At 48.7% G+C, this 14,968-nt stretch overlaps 1 protein-coding gene and 1 long non-coding RNA gene across 4 annotated transcripts in view; one reads left to right on the top strand and one right to left on the bottom strand.

Annotated features, from left to right (window-relative positions):
* Positions 1-14,968, bottom strand: part of LOC124305936 (uncharacterized) — a 261,707-nt gene that overhangs the window by 94,765 nt on the left and 151,974 nt on the right. The gene's annotated exons all lie outside the window — the stretch shown is intronic.
* LOC124305945 (uncharacterized) overlaps positions 1-14,968 on the top strand; it is a 120,175-nt gene that overhangs the window by 103,126 nt on the left and 2,081 nt on the right. The window contains exons 3-5 of the long non-coding RNA XR_006908480.1: positions 865-1,208; positions 1,313-1,415; positions 1,492-1,594. This is a non-coding gene — a long non-coding RNA (uncharacterized LOC124305945). The remainder of the gene's footprint in view (positions 1-864; positions 1,209-1,312; positions 1,416-1,491; positions 1,595-14,968) is intronic.

Genomic DNA, 14,968 nt, shown 5'->3' with positions numbered 1-14,968 from the left:
ATCGCCGCGGGTGACCCAATTTTAGCGCGGACGCGCGAAGGAATCCGTCGAGCAACTCTCTTCTCTTCTCTTCTCTCTCTGTCTCTCTCTCTTTTTACTCTCCGTGCTTTACTAATGCAATCTAAATTTTTCATCCCCTCAGCGGTGACTGAGGCGGAAGAAGTGCCTCCCCGACTCCTGCCTCCCTCCCTCCCTCCCACCCTCCTTCCTTCCTTCCGACCGGGGGGTCGTCCTGCGGGAGAGGACGAGGACCGCCAGCCGCAACCCTCATTTCAAGCTTTTGTTTGAAATCACAAAGTAAAGCCCGATAATGGCTGTGTAATCAGATTTATCAGCTCGGTATACAGCCCGGAATGATTGTAAGATGTGTGCGCGGTCATAATTACCTCGAGAGCACCTCTTCCGCCTAAGATTTCTTTGTCTGAACGGAGGGGTGGGAAGAGGTGGTGAGGGTTTGACGACAAAATTCCATTCGCGCGATTTCCGAATGAAAAAATAAAAAGAGGGAAGGGAGATACCATCTACGAGATTTCGGCAAACGGTACGGCTAATTCGAACGATCCTCAGAAGAGCTGGATCGGTGTAGCGGCATAGTTCTCGATGGAAGATAATTCCAAGTAACCGCGACAAATTCCAATATCTAGGGAAATATGTACTGCCTACGCGTCACAACCATCAACCACAGCGTTCCTCGTGGCCAAAGGCTCCCTTTCCCTCCCCCTCTTCATTGCCAGTTTCTACCCCTACACTTCTGTACGTATAGCTTTCGCTCGCGACGTTGTATGCCCATTAGTGATTGCAAATTACCGCGAAATTGAATATCGAATCTAACCGAATTGACATTTTTTCTGTGTTTTTTTTTAGGAACCAGTGGGACCGCAGTACACTGCAAACGCGAGACGGAAGCGTATCAGAGCTATACTGGTGCATGATCAGGGTTTCTAGGCACGCCGGCGAGTGCTAACAGCATCATGGCCGCCCGGAATCCCCGGCCGGCAATCACCCCAGGGGCTAATGCCACCAGGAACAAACAAAATATAAAGTACTAAGTAGCCCCGACCAACTAACCGGGACCTTAGACGGTCCGTCTTCGGCATACCAAGAGGACCGTCTTCCACCCCACGGGCGTTTTTAATTCGCTACTCGGACCAGCCAATCTAACCGTGGTGTCCAAGAACAGAAATTCTCAGCTACCTGGATGAAAGACTGTAGGTATCTTCACAAGAGTTTGCAGAATGGTGTCTGAACGAATACATTCGAAATTTCACCTCGAGAAAAAATGACTGACAATTTTCCCTTTTCATCATTGTAGTTGAGGAGTCAACAGAGATCGTCAACGATCGAATGAAGTAAACGAAGAAACCGGCGAACCGTTTGGACAGGAAGTGTGGATCATTGGGAATGTAGACCAAGCGGTGAGTAGCCTAAATACCTATACAAATTTTACTCTGAGATAAAATGTCTGACAATTTTTCCTTTGCATCATTGTAGTTGAAGAGTAAACAGAGATCGTCAACGATCGAATGAAGTAAACGAAGAAACCGGTGAACCGTTTGGACAGGAAGTGTGGATCATTGGGATTGTAGACCAAGCGGTGAGTAGTTCCTTCATCGTCAGTATCCGGGTTTTGATTTTTTTCCTTCACTTAAAGCGAACGAGTCGCCGCACCCTTCGCAACCCATTTGCCATTCCAATCCCAATTCATTCGGTCTACGTCATAGTTAGCATTGTGCCTGGGCCCCGGCGCCGCAGTGTGCCCAGCGTAAAGCGATTCCCCGGCGAAATTTAATTAAAACAATCAAATTATGGAAGGAGAGGAGAATCCGCCCGCTGCTGGTGCTACTGCTGCTGCTGCTGCTGCTGATGCTGATGCTGAGCCGCCAAGAACGAGAGAAAGACTCTGGCAGCACCGCCGGCACCGTTCTTATACCAACCTCCCGTACTCCCCCGACTTCTTGGATAAGATTTTCTTCGCTTGTGTTTATTCTTCGTTCGCTCGGTCGCCGACACGGTGCCCGGGAGCAACTTGGTAATTCCAGTTTCTTCCTGCCTCCTGCCGTATGCATCAGCGAAACCGCACGAAATCGGTTCACACTCTGAGGTTTGTTGGAAGTAAAAAGAAATTACGAAGTTGGTTGGTTGATTTCTCGGACTTCTGACCAGTCGACGTGCGATGAAATAATTTTACGTTATTAAAAATCGTGTGTCTGCTGGTTTTTTTTTTTTTATATGCGTAACGTTCGTGAAATCGTATCACAGTATACTTGTGTCAAATGAAATGATCGCGGCTGGATCTAGACGCTGAGTTGTTTCTTCTAAAAAAAAAGAAAATATCAAAATGATTTAAAAACAAGCGAGAGTGGCGCGAAGAGATTATTTTGAAAAGTTTTCCAAGTTGCGTGTAAAGCGTATACGCGTAAAGCTCGTAAATCGAAGGGACTGCCTCCAGCAGGGCGAGGGTGGGATTGGGGGGTTTGGGGCAAGATCGGGCACTAGTACATCGGCCGTCGGGGGTGGATGGGGGCTGGAGGCGAAGGGGGGCGAACAAACGAATGAAATACCGGCTGCTTCACCGTCGGTTAAAGAGGAGGAAAAAAAAGGGAGTAAAAAACAGATGAGCTTTAAATATTAAATATGCCTGCCATAAGCCCGGCGCTCCGGCGGCTCACCCGGTGGCCCGATGCTGGCCCATATTTAGTAGGTACGAGTACAGCAGTGAGCCCGGAGGAGGATGAGGAGGAGAGGGAAAAGAAAGGAAGAAAGGGAATGGAAAAAAAAGGAGGGAAGGACGGATGGAAGCACGGGGCGAAGGCAAAGAGGCCTGGCAGCGTTATTGGAAAACGATGATTTACGATAATGGGTTTTTTCCCTTGGAGAGGCACCCGCTCACTTCGCGAGAGCAGCGAGCTAGCGGGCGAACGCTACCGTAGTTCGAAGGTGGGGTGTTAATAACGTTAATTAATATTTCGCGAGAGGTTTCGCGGGCCTCCGGACCTCGAAGGGGTAGCTATCGCGCCGAACCCAACCAACGAACCAACGAACGCAACGGTGAGGGTAAAAGTGCGGTGCGGCAACCTGCCAGCTGGCAGGAGATTCAGACGCCGATGAGGAGAGCGCCCGATATGCAGTTTGCACCACCGTACCTCCTCCACCTATCCAACATTTCGCACCGGGCCATCCAGCAGCTATAACGCTAACTGCTTAACAGCCCGCCGCGGAATGGCCGTATGCATATTGCCCGACTGTATTCCCCGAAGTGTAAATGGCAGGACTATAATCTGCGGATGTGACGGAATAGGTATGATAACCCCGCTAAGACGAAGAATCTCGAACCAAAAGAAGTCTTCCGGTTTCTCAGATCGTGAGGAATTGGGTATACACGATCATTTGATTCCTCGGGTCCTCGTGTCACTGACGTTGAATATTTACCGCAGGACACAGGTCTGCCAGCTCGGATTATAGCCAGATGATGTACGGAGTGAATTCCTAAGGACTGCATGGGTCGCCCTGGCAAACAGCTGCGCATTAAATTCAAGCGGACGACGAAGCATGCGGTCTTTAGGAATTCACTCCAACGTTGTAAATCAGACAAAACTGGGGTATCGCGATGGTGATCCAAAGAAATTAGGAACGAATACAAGTGTTCCGGTTTGATCAAATCGTGTTGCGAAAAAGAAGCACCGTCATCCGATTTCTCGCCGTTCCTCCACCTGCGACGTCGAATATTTTCCGCGCGATAAAAAGTATAGAATCGACGTTAATCCGGAGTCGAGGGTTGGGGCGAAGCCGCGAACGGTGATCCTCGGAGCATGACCTAGGCTGAGGTCCGCGTCGCGTCGAGTCTTGGAGATAAAAATCTCCCCCTACGTATATCGGGGCGGTGGTGGTGGTGGTATAAGGAGGTGCGGAGAGGCGAGGCGACGTAGACGGAGCTGGCGAGGCGTCCCGGGGATTACATTGTCGTAAAATCTGTAGGAATTTACATGAGGAGTGCTCGCAATAAAATATTGATGCGAGGGATTTGAATGCGAAGAAGCAGGAGGAGAAGCCCCCGGACCGCTAGGACGACTCGACGCCGGACTTTCCTTCCCTTAGACGTCTGGCTGACCTCCGCGAGCTCCACACAATGGCTCAGCGCACATCCGATCGGTCCAAGAAATCGCCTCGAGGCGCCGATTTATGCGAAATCGCGGATTTTACTTTCCACATACATATCTCTGTAGCAAGGTTGTTATAAATACGAGCCGGACAAAGATCACTGGGAGTCCAAACCTCGAACGAATTAATCGTAGGGTGAACAGATTTCCCGCAATTTTCTTCTCGAATTCTTTGCGCTTTTTCGAGATCACCCTTTGCGGGGTGGATTCGGGGGCGAATGATAATCCGCTGGTATTGAGCCGGGTTAACCAACGCCCCGGTCCTCCTCGGCTTCGGCGACAATGGGGAGTACAGTCGGTTGACAAAGAGACGCGGATCGGGAAATTCATCCGCTGACGTTGTCGACGTAGAGCGGGTGCCTATCGGAGCAACGACGTCGGCGAAGCGCGTGGCGCGTTGCTTACACTCGTGTTTTTGATATCATTTCATTCCGGGGCGTTCACTCGCTCATTCGCCTTTCGAGACTCTCTCGCCGAGGGGGTGTTTCGGTTTGTTGTCTGCCGTCTAAGGACGTGCCGCCGGTGGAGGCTCGACGCAATTGCCAGGCACCCGGAGTGGCGGCTGGGTAACTAAGAGATGGTGAGAGGGTGCGTCGAGAGGAGGCATAAAACGGGTGCCACCACCCACCGCTACGTACGAATAACGGAAATTAAGTGTCAACCGAAAGAGAGGAGAGGAAAGGATCCGCGAGTTGAGTCGAGTCGGGAGGACTCGGCAGATACGTACCTATATATGTATATATATACTTAAGCATTCGTCGTTCGACCGGATTAACGCATAAATATATGCACGGAAGGCTGATTTCTAACCCCTATCAATTTGCCTCTCGATCGTGAATCAGTTGTGTTTAGAAATCAACGAATCAGGAGGTAATCTGCACACCCATTTATTTTTGCGATGCGTGTTCGAATTTTTTGACTATTTTTTCCAGGTTCGGTGAATCAAAATCTATAAGAAACGGTGTGAGAAAAAAAAAAAAAAACTTGCAGTTTTTTGATTACAGATCTGTGTTATCAAGGGCTAAATTATTCGAAACGAAAAGTTATTCATCGACTGTGTTATTATTTGAGAGTAAAATTGATTCGTTCAATTGAAATGTTTCCCACAAAATACCGTACAGCTTTATACCTTTGACTGAATTCACAAACGGATAAACTAGTTTCAAGTGGACCAGAAGGAAACCACGAATTGACAAATAAAACCGCGAATCGTCAATGAGAATGCGCGTGTATGTGTGTGTGTGTGTGTGGTTTTTTTTCGAATCTAGCAACCCCATCACGCGATTAGATTGCATCAGGAAGGAAAATCGCTGAGTTGGATGAAACCGAATGGTTATTATACCTTCGGAGCATCGCGATGTCAATCCAGTCACAGCGCCGTTGCCTTGCTACACGGACGATTGCGCTGAGATTATGCCAGGCTCCTCATTTCGTCCTACCGACTATCCTGCAGCTATACAGGATGTCCGCATGGTTGGTACGGTCGAAAGAGCGTGCGTACTCTTGTCTGTATCCTTCGAATCAGGGCGAGTAATTTGCCGTCAACCGATCTCGACGAAACGCCGTAAAGCGATCGCTCGTCACAGGATTCGTGTTTAACGAGATGTCCCTTTTCTCAGGACTCGTTTGTCAATTGGCCGATACGATGTCCCGCGTATAGAGATAAAACGGGATTCTAAGTTTTTCGGATCTCTGGCTAATCGCGACGAAACTTAGGGGACACCCTGTATAGGTGGATCGGAAAAGGGGCGGGAGGATCGAGGAGCGAGTTCTATCTATATAAAGTCCGTATCGTAAAGTATTCTATTTGGCCACGTAATCCGCGGTTCACGTGAGACACGCCAAGCGAAATGCGATCCCGCAAATCGGGAAGAGCCGGTCGAACCCATAAATATGATTGGGATGCCGTTGTCCTCTGCTTTCCGCCCCGCTCTCCTTCGAAATCCTTCCTCCAGGATCAGGGTCGAGTCGACGTTCGAGCAACTGGCGCAGGGAATCATTCGGGCCTGGCATAATTGTTTTTTTAAAAGTGCTCGAAGCCCCCGGCTGCAACTTCTCGGGGTTTTCCTTTGAAAAATAGCCGCGAAGCGTCGCGACGACGACAAAGGTCCTTTTGGCGTTGCAGGGGCGTCGCGTCGGGACGCGCGGTTATACGCGCAGTTATGCAAGATTAGCAATTCATGACTACGCGCTTGTTATTGTCGTGGAGGGGCTCTACATTTAGCGCAGTGGCAACACAATGGCAATCGTGATAATTAAGAAAGATCGTAACTGTAGCGGCATATTTGGCCCTCCACTTTCCCGGCTCTCTTCTCTCGCTTCGTACCTACGTCCGGATATCAACTGCTCTCTCGCCTAATCTTGAGCCCCGAGCTTGTTTAAAAACGACCGTGAATATAAAGAGTTGCATTATTAAAGAAGTTCGCGCGACTCTAACCAAAAGTTTATTCTTCTCCTCCCCGGCGATTTTCTTTTATTTTTACTTTTTCACACCGCGGGAATACCGAAGGCGGAAAAATAACGCGTAGGGGATGAAAAAACACAGAGAAATCAGTTCCGGAAACGGATCGTCAACAGATTTCTCTGATCACGTATAACTCGACTTTGATTCAACTTCCCAGTTTTCTTTTCAAATTTTCGTTCGTAAGACGAAAATATAGTCAATGAAGATGGCTTTACACCCCTTCGTGACAGTCGGTAAAATTTCACATTTCTATTCCTCTCAGGATCCGCATCTCTTTTCAACGTCACCAGGGTGTCGGTTCACGGTTCAACGTCTCTCAGGGGTTCATGAATCAGTGTAAGTCAAGGGCTGCGGCATTGTTCGGTTTGTCTAACCAATTTGCTTGAAAATGCGCGGCAAATCATCGCGATCTCTCAGTAGCAGGACCATCTGTTGTAAGAAGGAACGACGGCGCAGGCGAAGCAATAGGAATACAAAAAAGGAGAACAAGAAGTAACGGCGAATAATTAGCATAACGACACTAATTAAAATACAAATGAAGAGTCCTAAAGACGCTCTGTGACTCGGTGACGCATTATCACCGACATCTCTTCTCCTCCTCTTTCACTTTCATCGTTTTTTTTTGTCGTTCTCACCCTCCACGGATCTTAATATCCGAGACTTTATTCGGCTGCAACGCTCACGTTTCACTGACACTCGAAAAAACAAAAACAAAACTGGTTGTGCATTTAACTGCCTCAGTTGCACCGCCTACAACGAATATTTTTCGGCGAACGTTACGCAGCCTGAGTTTATCCGGCTTGGATTTAATATAAGACGTTCAATCTATAAGCGGAGAATTTTGTGAAATGGCGAAAGATACGGAAGTTTGACAGGTTTTTATAATTTGTAAAAATGCAAATTTATTTCTAGACATAGTCTCTGAGAGATATTTTGTACAATTTGGTATACAATGTGCGAGTTTATATTTATACCTCTACTATGATGTATTGTATGCTCGAGTTTGGTACAGAGATTTGTACCAGCAAAAGCACTTAACGCGGTGTGAGAGAGTCTTAAAAACTTGGCGGCTTCGGGCTCGAATGCGATTATGGATTATTCTTTTTTTTTATGTTCTTTTTTTTCTATTCCCTTCTCTCTCGTCTCTCTCTCTCTTCTCTTTTAATAAGGCGCTACGTTAAACAGCTTTGATCAATTCAGCCGCGCTAATTCCCACCCGCAGAGCTCAGAAGTCCCGCTCTTATTCGCCCTTCTCAGTATCCTCTCTCGATCTCCTCGTCCTCTCGGCAGGTCGCACGTAGCGTGATTTTCCGAAGGCTGCAGGGGAGGGACCGAAAAACCTTCTCTAATTAAGCCTTTGTCGCAAAACGCCGTTTGTTCTTTTTTTTTTTTTTACCGTCTCACCCAGTCGGTCCGAAACGAACGCGGTCGAAAAGTTAAAAAGAGAAACATATCCGCTGAAAGACAAGCGAAGAAAGAGGAAAGAGAAACAAGTAGTAAATTGTTAAGTTGTTACGGAACCAGGCTGAAAAAATCTAGGATAGTCGAAGAAGAGATTTTAATTAAACGCCGCAGGTACTTCGGAATCGAACATTCTACACGTCTGCGTGAACTCGGCATATATACCTTTTGTTCGCAGAAGCAATCCTTTCGGGTGACGCGGGCTGGCTGCGTTACGGGTCCGCGTTTGATCCTGGGAATGGAATTAAGTGGTGCGCTTAGTGATAAGATTCCCGCTCCTTGCAGGCAGGGAGATAGAAGGGAGCCATTTTAGCGGTCGTCAAAAGCCGCGGTTCCATTCGTACAATCAAAGGAATATGTTCCCCGTTAGATTAAACTCCTTGAAATCGTTGGGCGTTAAGCGGGTCGAGCTGATTTATAATCGCGCGACGGATCGGCTGACTCTGTCACCGTATAATAACCGGTCCACCCCTCGGAGCAGGCGTGATTTGCAAAATTAAAAAAAAAAAATAAAAGGAATAAAAAAATAAAAAATTTTCGCAAACTAGCGGCGAAAGAGGCAAAGCGAGTGGGTCTTTTGTTGCGATTTTAACCCGTCTCGTCCCCCGATCGAGCGGACGGGAATATATTCATGAGATTTATGTCAATGGTGACTTTTCATGCAAAACCCTTCCTCGGGCACGGAATACCGCGTAAGGATAGCGTCTAACCAGGAAGGAGACAAGGCCGATCCATAGTAGCCGAGTTAGTGAAATGTCTTTGCGGTGATTGAGCAAATATTTGATGAAGCGAACGAGCCCCGTTCCCGTCTCGGGGTGGGGATCCCTTCCCGATTTACCACCACCCCGAGATCCCATTCCGCAGTCTTATATACGCACGGAAGTCCCGCGTGCGTCTGGAGGGGGGGGGGGGGGGTTTGAGACGTGGAAAAAGCTAAAGAGAGCGCTGAAACCCATGACGGGGAAAGCAGAATAAAAGAAAAAAAAAAAAAAACAACCTTAGTAAAAAGGAGGGGAAGGGTGAATTAAAGAAAAAGGAAGGCGACCCCCCAACGCGCAACTATAATTGACCTCCCGCGAAGAAACGGCCCTGTTTACGACGTGCTTAAAACGTAACCGCGGCGTCACTTTGCGGAGCAACCCTTTTTACGAAAGAGTCAAGGAGAAAGGACTGCCAGCCTCTCCTGCAGGATGAATGCCTCTCGGTGGGTGGGATGCTGGGGAGTCGAGCTGCTGAGGGGGTTGTTTCAAAGCAATTATACAATTAGTTAAAATATCTGACGGCGTAACGGGCTATAAAACAAACGTGATTATGGGCCCAGCGTCGCCGCGTCCTGCGGCAAAAGGGGTGAAAAAAAAAGCAAAGTTGAATCTCGCCAACGAGTCGCGATTCGCGTTTTTTTATCCATATTTTACCGACGGTCAAAGTAACTACTTACTTCCTCTGCTGCTCGCCGATTAGCGGAACTAACTGGAAACACGGTATTTTCGTAGTAAAATGGCTCGAATTACGAGTGAAGAAGAAGATTCGAGTTCATCGTCAGCCCGATATGGGTGTTTGTACGAAGAAAAGTAGAGACTGGTATCGCGGTGATAAAATTCAACCCAGTTTCCGTCTGTTCGAAAGGAAATAAGCAAGACGACGAAGAGGTTAGAAGATTTTTATTCCACTTTCGGCACTTTATTACGCAGGTTTGAAAAAGTCGCGTGTGCTGGGTACGGCGGCGAGAGCGTTACCGTATAATATTCGTCGTTCAAATCGTTGCATTATGCATAACGAGAGACGCATCATTGTATTTCCATTTCTCAGCTAAAGAGGCTCAAGGTGGTGCTTTGTGTATCGGGGGTGGGATGTGTACGGATGCGTAGTCCTCGCCCCTTGGCCTGCAGGGGGTCGCTGTCGCCGAGGACGACATGTGTGCCAAAGTGAAAATGTATGGCCTCGCACGGGACGTGAGTCGACTGTGTCGAGGGTGCAGGTGAGAGGGGGAAGATTTTCATAACTCGATAGGAGGCCGCGGAAAGGAGCGAGGCGGTGGGCGGATCTCCTAATCTCTTCTCGATGCTCGCGCTTTGTCGAAATATAATAAAAGAGGCTTTCACGGGCACAAAGCTGGGAGTTTACGACTACGGTGTGACGACGATGTCTGTACACGTTTATACTTGCCCGCGATGTCGACGATTATTTTCGAGGTGATTTACGAGACGGTTATAGTCGCGATCTTTGCCCGTGTGCCTCCGTTAGAAACCGCGCCTGCAGCCTAGCCTGGCCGTGATGCGTAGCCTCGGAGGTAAAATAATATAAATTAATACAAGTCGGATATAATTCCCAGAAGGTGCGCTATCCCATATATCAAATTCTCTAAGGAACCTAAGGGCGGCGCATATACCGCGTACGGGCCTTAGGAAACCAGAGGTGTATTTGCTCGCGCCGGTTGCCGGGGCCGCCTGCATAAATAAAGCTGGGAAATTTGCAATTATGAATCACGAAGCTAGAAATACACGCGGCTGCTTTTCTCTTCCTACGCCGCCGCCAGTTTTCCCTCGGTTCCTACCTACCCGCCACCTCCCTTTAAGCGTATGCGAGACTCAGGCTAGCTGCTCTCTGGGTGTGTAGTCGGGAGTGCAGGGGAACTCGGAGTTTCGGGGGTGTCACGGAAAAGTTGAAGGAAGCACAGCTGACGAGTATGCAAATGTGGATTCTCTTCTCTTTCCGCGCTCCGTTTCACCGAGCGAACTGATACACTCCTGCAGGCCACCATCTCCCTTTCCCCTATGCGTGCATCCACGGAGTGTGTGAAACTTACTCGAGGACGTCGTACGTCGGAAAAATCCTTCGGAAATCTCGTTTAAAAAAACTTCTCCATCTCCTTTACGAATACCGGTCTGAAAGTATGACTTCAATTGTTACCCGAGATAGGATTAACGTTCGGAGAACGAAGTGCTTCGGTGAAGAACTTCCGCTTTACGGTAATGAATGAATAGGATAAACCGATTATCATTCCAAAACCAGGCCTAAGTCTTTCATAAACCTTTATTGTTTCGTACCGTGTCTGTAGCGCTGTTTCACTGAACTTTCTCTTGTACCTTCTGTTCTGCAGAAAACAAACGACGAGAAAAAAAAACTCTACCAAGACGTTCCAACACATAAGGGTAGCCATCCTACCGCTTCGACCAAATTTTCGTCAAGGTAAAAACAATACTTGTCGTATTTTGTATATTTCCTTGAAGCTTGATGATAAGCAATTTCAGCAAAATAAAAAACAAAATAGTTTGAGTTACCAGATCAGTCTGTTGTTTTTGTATTAAGCTTTGAAAAATGCTGAATTCTCTGTAAGTTCTGTAAAAACGTGAAGATGGACGCTGGAATCGCACACACGTAGGGTGAATCTGATTTTAAATTCGAGAAAAGACTCGGTAAGAAGGAGTTCGTAGTCGCTAGCGAATCGTTCTCGAGCCTCTTCGCCCCGATATTGAAGACAGGGTGACTCGACGTGTTCATTTCCATGCGGGATCACACCATTTAGCGGAAACATTTCTTTCCATTCGCTAAAAGCCGAAACGTCAGAGTCTCACCGGCACTAACTTACAATTTGAATAAAAGCAAACACACATAGGTGTGCTTCTGACGTCTAACGGGGAGGCCAACTTTCAATATATTCCAAGCTGAGTGCAGAATCCTCGAACCCTTCGTCGACTCCGCTCACTCGTCCCTCACCCCCCATCGTCCTTTGGCGTAAATGTGGATGAGCGAAAAGCGAGGAATACCGTCGAAGATTAGAGAGCGGTGAATATTAGTTTCTTCGCTTGACCTCTCCACTAACCCGAGGGAAACGAGCCAGTCTCGGGTTGGCAGGGCTGACGAGATAGGGAGGATCATCCACACGTGCAAAGTGCTCCGGAGGAATGGCAGACTTATATTACGCTCGGTCTATATGCGAACCGTGTTTGCCTAATTCCCGTCTATGGATGCTTAGATAATTTTGATATCGGGCGGCTGCATTTAGCGGTTTCCTGCGCTCGAGTCTACCTTCTCTTCGTTATGGAAATTCACAAGCATCGCCGCGGAACGTGCACCGTGAAAATCCGATGCTTCGTTTACCGGAATATCAAAAGAGCGGAATTTTATTCCTTCCGATCGCGCTTCGTCGAACTGCTTAGCTCGTGAGGCAATTGCACTCTACTCCATTTCTAAAATAGCAAGAAAGAGGAAAAGGTGAGTGAGCGATTACTCACTTGTTGATCGATAGTGTGCGCACATGCATTGGTCACTGGACGACACTCACCTGGAGCAGAAGATCGTACAAAAATGATCAACGGGCAAAGAGGTATCCACTTAGGTATGCGGGGAATAAGGAATGATTTCAGCGTGTACCAGACGGCGAGCCTGCAGCAACGTTCATCAAGGCAAATTAACCCGCTTCCACGCACTTACTCCGTTCGTACGGAGTCTCGCGTGTGGAAACCGTTATAGCACCGAGCATAATTTAACGCGATACGTTGGGGTTATGCTAACTTGCTTAACGCAACCTCAAATAGACTGGTTACATTACCACGAAATTAGAATGCCACGCGACACTTAATCGCGACTGGCATCCTCGCTTCCGACACTTGTTACTGGATTGAAAAATCATCAGCTGCTTGTTAAAATCCATTATGGAAAAAAAAAAAAACAAGAAATAACTCCAGACGTGATCCTCCCAAGCATCCAGTTCATCCACTCAAAGTTTGATAATGCGATTGGGTAATTGTCACTACGTGTCCTGCGTGACCACGGATTAACTGCGACTATTACGACAGGCGTTAACGTTATTACGCGCGATTGTCTGCCGGTGATTGTGCTGCAGTGTGAACGTACAGTGCGACCGTATACATAATATTGACCCATATTCTCGCTATTTGGGTTAGCGTATTACGCTCTCATGACCAGCGGTAAACGGATAATGGTCGAGTTGTCGCGCCGACATGAGACGAGGGTTGAGCTCCAGTTGCCGGATAGTTTTTTAAACTGTCTTTAAGGCGGAAGCGAGAAGGTGTTCCGGCTCCTTGTTCTTCTCAGTTCCGGAAATGACGAGCCCATCGTCGTAGAATGGGAACCAAGCAAACGCGGAACGTCTCCCGTCCGTCTTTCCTTGTAATCTACTATCTTCTCCCGGTATCCTAACCTCCAGCTCCTAGGACTTTCGGAATGGAGGTGCGGAACACCACGGGGTACTCCGGGGTGCGCTGGGGCCTATAATCATGCGTCTTGATTAGTGCCCCGTGCTCAGCGCTCAGTGATCATCCTCTAATGCTTCTCTAGCTAGCTCTAGTCCTCACCACCTTCGCGACCAAAACTTACTAATATTATCCCGGACAGGGTGTACCCGGTGACCTGATTGAAAACCCTCGTACTCCGTCACCCGACACCTCCGTCTTCTGAAATTCGAGTCTTTACGTTCTTTTACTAGTGTAAATGGAAAACGCAACTGTAACTTGAGAATACCTATAACCAGCAATTGTGGCTAGCTCGTGTGACGATGACGAACGATGCTGTTTCGTCCACAGAACTTGGACTGGACTGTGTTCTGAAATTTGGCAATTGCTAATCTTGGAAAGGATACACGACTACGTAGCGATGTACGCACCCGGTAGACGAGACAGGTTCGTACCGTGCCGGGCGGAGACTCGAGCCTAAGGAAACCATAGCGGATTTTGGAGTGTTCTCCTCGAGTCTCGAGATAACGGCTGCAGGTACTAAGACGGTAGAAAATGAGCCATCGCGCGTTGAGCGTGACCGGGAAACGTGTTCGGTGGTTATTATCGACGTATTTCCTGGCGTCCGGTGATCACGCGTGGTGTCGACACCTTCGGAGAGAACGGCCTAGATGGAGAGGCCGAGATACGGGTAATCTTTCCATCAAATTCACACCGTCGAATCGGCGCCAGGCAGCCCCGACTGGCTGTGGGCGTCTCACGCGGTTCAGGAGCATCCGGGGTGGCGGTTAGATAACCGCCGCGGAATGGGATGAATAATGAAGTAAGTCGCGCTCGTCCGGAAGGGCGACCGGGGCCGAACCCGGGACCCCGCAGGCCGCACTAGATCCGCCGAATCCCGGACCCCCAGGACCTCTGGACCCCGCAGACCCCGAGATTAGCCCTGAGTTATGGCGCTAAGATCACATCTAATTGTATCACTACCCCCTTAGTATCTAGACGCCGCGTAACCTGCTTACATTCCCAGCCCAGGCCGCCAGGGAGCTTCCGAACCATTGACCGGGGAGAAACAGCGATTTGCTTAATCTTATACCTGCGTCCACCCGCGCTTCCGTCTTACGGGGTTGGAAGGCACCAGCGGATGCACCTGCGGCCGCCACTGAATTGCTTGTGGTCTTTACCCGCGGTTGGGTCATTCGAAAGAAGTAAATTTTAAGAAGGCGGAGGACGAGGGCATGAAGAGGGAAAGTTAAACCTCTGACTGCGCCGTTATATTGACTCGGTTCATTTATGTACTCGCGTTTTATGACGCCACTAAAGCCCCGGGGGCTCTCAGACCTTGCTGGAGCTTAAAAATAAAGCCCCTTATTCTCATTCGCGGAAGTTCTCTTCTTCAGACGCGGCGATTCCGCGGCCGCGATCAACCCCGCAGGGCGACAAAACACCCCCCTCCCTCCCGCCGGTATACCTAACGGAATTTACGTTGCTTCTGCCATACGTTCGGCTTCCGCAGCTAGTGGTAGTCGTAAAATCACTCGCGCGGTTCCCGCCGGCACGTTGCGGACTAGCTACTCGATTGTGCTGGGAGTAGGGTTACCGTTTCCGTGGATCTGTGCACCGCTATCTGCGCCTCAACGAGGATAGAATCGCGGACTCGCATGGGTGGCGGATAGAGCGAGAGGAGGAGACGC

The sequence above is a fragment of the Neodiprion virginianus genome, chromosome 5 (assembly GCF_021901495.1).
Source record: "Neodiprion virginianus isolate iyNeoVirg1 chromosome 5, iyNeoVirg1.1, whole genome shotgun sequence".
NCBI lineage: Eukaryota > Metazoa > Arthropoda > Insecta > Hymenoptera > Diprionidae > Neodiprion > Neodiprion virginianus.
The sequence above is the reverse complement of the archived record's forward strand: the minus strand, read 5'-3'. Positions and strand labels throughout refer to the sequence as shown.